At 44.1% G+C, this 6,432-nt stretch overlaps 1 pseudogene; it reads right to left on the bottom strand.

Annotated features, from left to right (window-relative positions):
* The window catches only part of LOC123171296 (protein IN2-1 homolog B-like), a 21,238-nt pseudogene extending 18,392 nt beyond the window's left edge, over nt 1-2,846 (bottom strand).
* Nucleotides 2,847-6,432: the final 3,586 nt, after the last annotated feature.

Here is a 6,432-nt window from a genome sequence, read left to right as displayed (position 1 = left end):
TACGCGCGCCCAATATTATTGTGGGCAAACCGTTTACGTTCCTGAGCTGGGCGATGTGGTAATAACCGAGGAGCATATAATGCAGGCTAAAATGCTCAACATCACTGTTGGACAACTCCTCGATATCGAGCCCATGTCTCCGCTTAGAGAGGAGGAAATAAAACGGAAATATGTCCGGGGCCAACCTTTGGTCGAGCCCGAGGAGGTCAAGAACCTCCCAACGAGAATGTATGAATTGCATGATTGGTACATGAAAATTACCAAGATTTCCAATCGAGAGTCCCTCATGGTGCAAGTCGAGGAAGATCATTACTTCAATAAGAAAGCTCTGTCCGTTGAGTATTCAGAACTATTTCAGTTATTCAATCAAGATGCACTCGACAAATCTATTGTCAGTTGCTATTGTCTGTAAGTGATTTCTTTCTGTAATTTAAGTCTCAAGCTAGCTCTAGTGCTCATTGATTGATCATTAATTACCTATAATTATATATCATCACTATATATTCTTTTCTGTGGTATTATGCAGGATGAAGATGTATGAAATGAAAAAAGCTGGACGCTATTGCATTGGGTTCATTGACCCGAATACCGTTAATGAATACACATGGAAATTGGAATGGTGTAGACAAGATGTAGAGAAAAACATCGTAGAGTTCTTGAAGCGCCTCAATAGCAATGAAGATATACTACTTCCTTACAACTTCGAGTGAGTCACACTGTCTTGTACTACAAATTTTGTTTTTGCTTACTAGCTAGATGTTAATAAGTGTATAGGGTTTAGGGTTATAGTTGATTAGTGTTATGCACATACCCGCTTAATTTATACATGCAAACGTATGCGCATGCAGCTTCCACTGGATCTTGTTAGACATTAAAGTTGACGAAGAAAAAGTTGAAGTACTGGACTCACTACTTAAAAAAGAATAGTGACTACAGCATCGTGAAGGGGATAGTCGACAGGTTATTTCAATCATTATTAACTATATCTCGGCCTATTTAGTTCTTCATTTCCTGATATGAACTATTTTTAATAACCCCTTTATTAATTTTCTTTGCCGGCGGGCAGGGCTTGGGCAAAGTACATCAAGTAACTCCAGGAAAATGGCGACAAAAGCTATGTTGGTATCGACCCAAGGTAAGTAATTAAGTGGTACTAGCTAGCTAGCTACCATCTCTTTAATTCTTGTTTCAATACCATCAATTAATTAACATGCTTGATTAATAATTATCTGATTAAATTCTATTCTCGTAAAGGCCCTGAAGCAGGCACCGGGGACTGAAGTGTGTGCATACTACGTTTGCGAGAACATTCGCATGATGGCGTCCGAAAGGAGCAGATCTGATAGACAGGACTGGGTACGTTTGCCAGAACACTATTCACAAATCTTACATGATTGTCGATATCTAGTCACACAACTAATACACATGCATATTGATCTCCTTCTTAACAGTTCAAAGAGGTGCGGGACCAGCTCCTACCAACAGAGCGCATATGAGCACTTCAAGGGGAAATAGCGGGATTTTTGCTCGACCAGGTCATATATCCCAAAGGAGAATACTATTACCCGCTACCGCCCCCATGAACCACTTGTTATCGTGCTCCGAAGTCATCAAGGCAACATGTAGGAGAAATTGTATATATATACATGTGTATGTGTGAATAATTAATGATGGTTGTGAGACATTCGATTATATATATATATATATATATATATATATATATATATATATGATCGGTTCTACGAGAAAATCCATTTATATATATGCATAACGTGTACAATATGTAGTATCGTAAAATACCAGCAAACAAAAAAGAATTAAATGGAAAACACAAAATTAACGGAAAAATAAAAATAAAAACCAAACCCCCACCCCCAAACATTTAGTACCGGTTGGTGCTACCAACCGGTACTAATGGTCTACCAGCACCCGGGCCTGGCTCGTGCCACGTGGTGGCACTTTAGCGCCGGTTCGTGCCGAACCGGTAGTAAAGGGGGGGGGCTTTAGTCTCCAATCTTTAGTGCCGGTTGCAGAACCGACACTAAAGGCCCTTACGAACCGGCGCTAAAGCCCGGTTCTGCACGAGTGCTAGTAGCTATGGACCCGTAGGTTTGTGGTAAACTACTCACGCTTCATCGGAGAGGCAATGGTGTTGATGTAAAAGACCTCGGTGATCAATTCCCCCTCCAGCAGGACGCCAGAAAAGGCACATAGATGGGATCTCACGGGTACAGAAGGTTGCGGCGGTGGAAAAGTGTTTTCGTGGCTCTCCTGATTGGTTTTGGAATATTTGAGAATATATAGGCGGAAGAAATATGTCGGGGTAGTCACGAGGGCCCACAGGGGTGGGGGCGAGGCCTACCCCCTGGGGTTCCCTCCGTCCTTTTGGCCGCCTTGTGGCTCCCCAGACGTGTACTCCAAGTCCTCTCGATGTCTTCTGGTCCAACAAAAATCATCGCGAAAGTTTCATTCCGTTTGGATTCCGTTTGATATTCCTTTTCTGCAAAACTCTAAAACGAGGAAAAAACAGGAACTGGCACTGGGCTCTAGGTTAATAGGTTAGTCCCAAAAATCATATAAAATAGCATATTAATGCATATAAAACATCCAAAATAGATAATATAATAGCATGGAACAATCAAAAATTGTAAATACGTTGGAGACGTATCAGTCACCCCTGCAGCGACAGCTTCCTTGCGTGACATTCCAGTAACCCCGCAAACCAATCCACACCAGATGATTACACGCCGCAAAACAGGCTCTGCCATTCTTAAGCAACATTTTGACATGTCCATCACCACCATACCATCCCCCCTTCTTACCGTGCGGCCCTCAAAGACCCCCATTGGTGTGACATTATGATAGATGAGTTTAATGCACTAATTTGGAATGACACTAGGTCTTTGGTGCCTTGTCCTACAGGTGTCAATGTGATGACGGGCAAGTGGATTTTTCGGCACAAACTACATCGCGATGGCTCCCTGGCGCGATATAAGGCACGATGGGTGGTTCATGGGTTCACGCAACAGCCGGGTGTTGATTATTGGGAGACCTTTAGCACCATTGTCAAAGCCGCCACGGCCCGTGTGGTCCTCATTTTCGTGAGGGCTAGCAATTTGCCCATTCGGCAAATGGATGTCAAGAATGTGTTTCTCCATGGTTATCTCGCTGAGACTGTCTACTATGAGCATCCCTCCTGCTTTGTTGATTCCACTCACCCCACACACGTCTGCCGTCTCAACAAATCTTTGTACGGTCTTTCCGCCAACACTGCCAGGGAAAAGCTTATAGATGGAGGCTTATCAGTAGCGCGTGTTAAAATGAGGCGCTACTGCTACTATGTTGTCGAAAAAAACGCTACTGATAATTATATAGCAGAAGCACGTCTCCGCGGAAACATACTACTACTATAATTGCCACATTGTTGCCGACAGGCTCTTTTTACTAGTAGAGACCTTCCAAAAGACGCGCTACTGTTGAGTGTCTAGTAGTAGCGTGTTTTTAGGGGAGTGCGTTACTGTTAAGTTTGCACCGTGCCATATGGCGGGCCCCACATAGCAGTAGCACGTTTCGCAGGAGGGTGCTACTAAAAATAAACCAAATAAATGAAAATAAAATAAGCCAAAAAGGAAAAGAAAATGAAATGAAAATCAAATAGAAAAGTAAATGAAAATGAAAAGAAATAGAAACATGAGAAAGGAAAAAAAGAAAATGTAAAGAAAAATAAAAGAAAAAGAAAAATAAAGGAGAAAGGCATAGCAGTAGCGCTTGTTCTCAACATGTGCTATAGCTAACTTAGCAGTACCGCGTTCTCAGGACAAGCGCTATAACTAAGTTAGCTATAGCGCTGGTTTGGTACCCGCGGTACTGCTAAGTTTGACTTAGCCCTGCGCAGGCGTCCCTCCTTCCCTTAATTCCCCATTCTCTTCTCGTCTGCTCCTACCGCCGTTCCTGCATCCCTCGCTGCCGCCGTCTCCTTGCCATCTCCTGCCGTCGTCGACGCCGCCGGAGCCACCAGAGCTGCGTGCCATCGATGCCACCGGAGCTGCGCCCCATCGACGCCATCGGAACCGCCACCGGAGCCACCCTCGGTGCCCTGCCACCCTCGTGGTCACCGGAGCCACCCTCGCCGCCTCCCCGAGTATCCTCTGTAAGCCCCCACCCCTCCTTTCTCTCTCTCTCATGGACTAGGGATTGGACAAAGAACTAGCTAGCTAGATTAACTAGTTTAATTAGGTTAATTAGCTAGGTTAACTAGGTTAACTAGCTAGGTTAATTTGGTTCATTAGGTTAACGAGCTAGGTTAACTAGGTTGGCTAGGTTAGAGCAAAAATTTAGTTTATAGCAAAATTTAGTTAGGGGAGTAGGGTTTAACTAGGGCAGTAGGGTTTAGAGCAAAAAATTAGTTAGGGCAGTAGGGTTTAACTAGGGCAGCAGGGTTTAATTAGGGTTTATATTTTCATATATTTTTTTTTCAAAATAAGAAAATGAAGAAAATGTTGCAGCAGTGCTGCTAGTAGTATATAGTGGTACTAGTAGTGCTGCTAGTAGTAGTGGTATAGTAGGTTAATTAGCTCAAATTAAATGAATGACCTAAAAGAATGAAATTTCTAGTTAACTGATTTTTTTTTCATTTCATCATTATAGAGCACTAAAGTTAACTGAATTTTGTTCTATTAGTAGTCAACTCAATTTACTTCTACACTTAGTTTTTGAATTAACTTGTGAAATTTGGACATGTGGTTGCTCGTGTATATTTGGACATGTGTTGCGTTGTCGAAGATGAATATTTGAACATTGTTTGCAGGGAATGATTCCGAGTGTCCTATGTTTTGCCGGCATGTTGATTCATTTCCGTTCTGGCAAATTTCAGGCGCTCGATTTGTCCACTTTTTAGAAAGGGTCATGCCGAAATTTTCCATGAATTTCGGCATGACTTGTGCTAAAAACTAGGATATATCGAGTAACCGGGATTTGCCGCAATGGAAATGAATCAACATTTTCGCAAAAGATAGGCCTTTTCATGTCATTAATCATTTTATTAGGTCTAAAATTAATTGACTAGACTTAACCGTAGGAAACATGGCTAGCAATGATGAAAGAGAGGGTTCTGGTAATTGCAACGTCTACGAGGTGACAGACAACTATTTGAACTATCTGGAGGAGCAACGGTTGTTGCAGTACCCCGATGTCACATCTGATACTGAGACCAACACCGGCACCGAGAACGGAGCTGATGCTGGCGAATTAGGTGGCATAGAACCGAAACCGAAGAGGATACGGTGCCCAAACCAACTCGGCACTACTAGACTGGTGGTCACGGAGGTGGACCCCAGCAATTCCGAGCCAATAGAGTGTGCTGAAGCGCCCATGTGCTATGACAATCAAGTAGGCTGCATCCTACGGGAAACCGCCACTATCAACGATGAAAAATTAAGGAAGATACCAAATATAGAGCACTCCATCCTAAACAAGCTACACCAGAGATTCTTGTTCCCAGGCCGGGAGGAAACCAAATATACTCGACCGTGGCAAGACCCGGCAATGAAGAAGATTAACAACAAAGCCGTGGTCAAGTTTAGCGGCGCGTAGTCCGCCTGGAAAGTAAGGGTGAAACAACGGATCATCGTCAAAAAGGAACCCTACTCTGAGATTGTAAAGGATAATCCGACGATTATGGAGGAGTAGTTCGAAATATTCAAGGCGGCTTAGGTTGCCGAAGCTGCCAAAGAAAAGTCGGAGTACATGAAGGGGCTTCAAGAGAGGAACATGGGGTACCATCGCCTCGGAAGCCGTGGTTACGCGGGGAAGAGGCCCCTATGGGCCAAGGAGGACGCGGAACGCGAAAGTCTAGGGATCCCAGTCCCCTTGGCGGAGTTCACCGTCCCGCACGAGTGTGACTTCGTCAGGGCCCGGTACCGTTGGGACCCAGTCAACAAGGTTTTCAAAACAGACGCTATCACGAAGGAGTTCGTGATACTGCTGGTAATTATTACTTTACCCTAATTTTAGCTTCTAATGAATTTGACTGCATGTTCAGTCACATTTGTAAACGACCCAATTTCGTTTTGTAGAAAGAGGAGCACAAGATTGCGACCGAAAGCGACTCGCCGACTGAGGTGTTGGCGAGGCCCAAGTGGGACATCCCATTCAACCGGGCCTTGAACATATTTGAAAGACTCCCGGTGGACACTCGGACGTCGCATGGACGCGGCATAGCGTTGGAGACGGCGCCACATGGAAGCACTACTACCGTGAGGACGCTGAGGAGAGAAAGCAAAGATGGAGGTTAAATGAACTAAACATCGACAAGAAGGTTGAGATTGTGGTCCATAAGAAATCAGCCGAAACCAAAGAGCGATACGATCTGAGTTGCTGAACAAGGCAGACAAAGTAGCGGTAGCTGCCGCAAGAGAGGAAATGGTATCTTCC

The sequence above is a fragment of the Triticum aestivum genome, chromosome 7D (genome assembly GCF_018294505.1).
Source record: "Triticum aestivum cultivar Chinese Spring chromosome 7D, IWGSC CS RefSeq v2.1, whole genome shotgun sequence".
Classification (NCBI taxonomy): domain Eukaryota; kingdom Viridiplantae; phylum Streptophyta; class Magnoliopsida; order Poales; family Poaceae; genus Triticum; species Triticum aestivum.
This window is presented reverse-complemented; position numbering and strand designations above follow the sequence as displayed.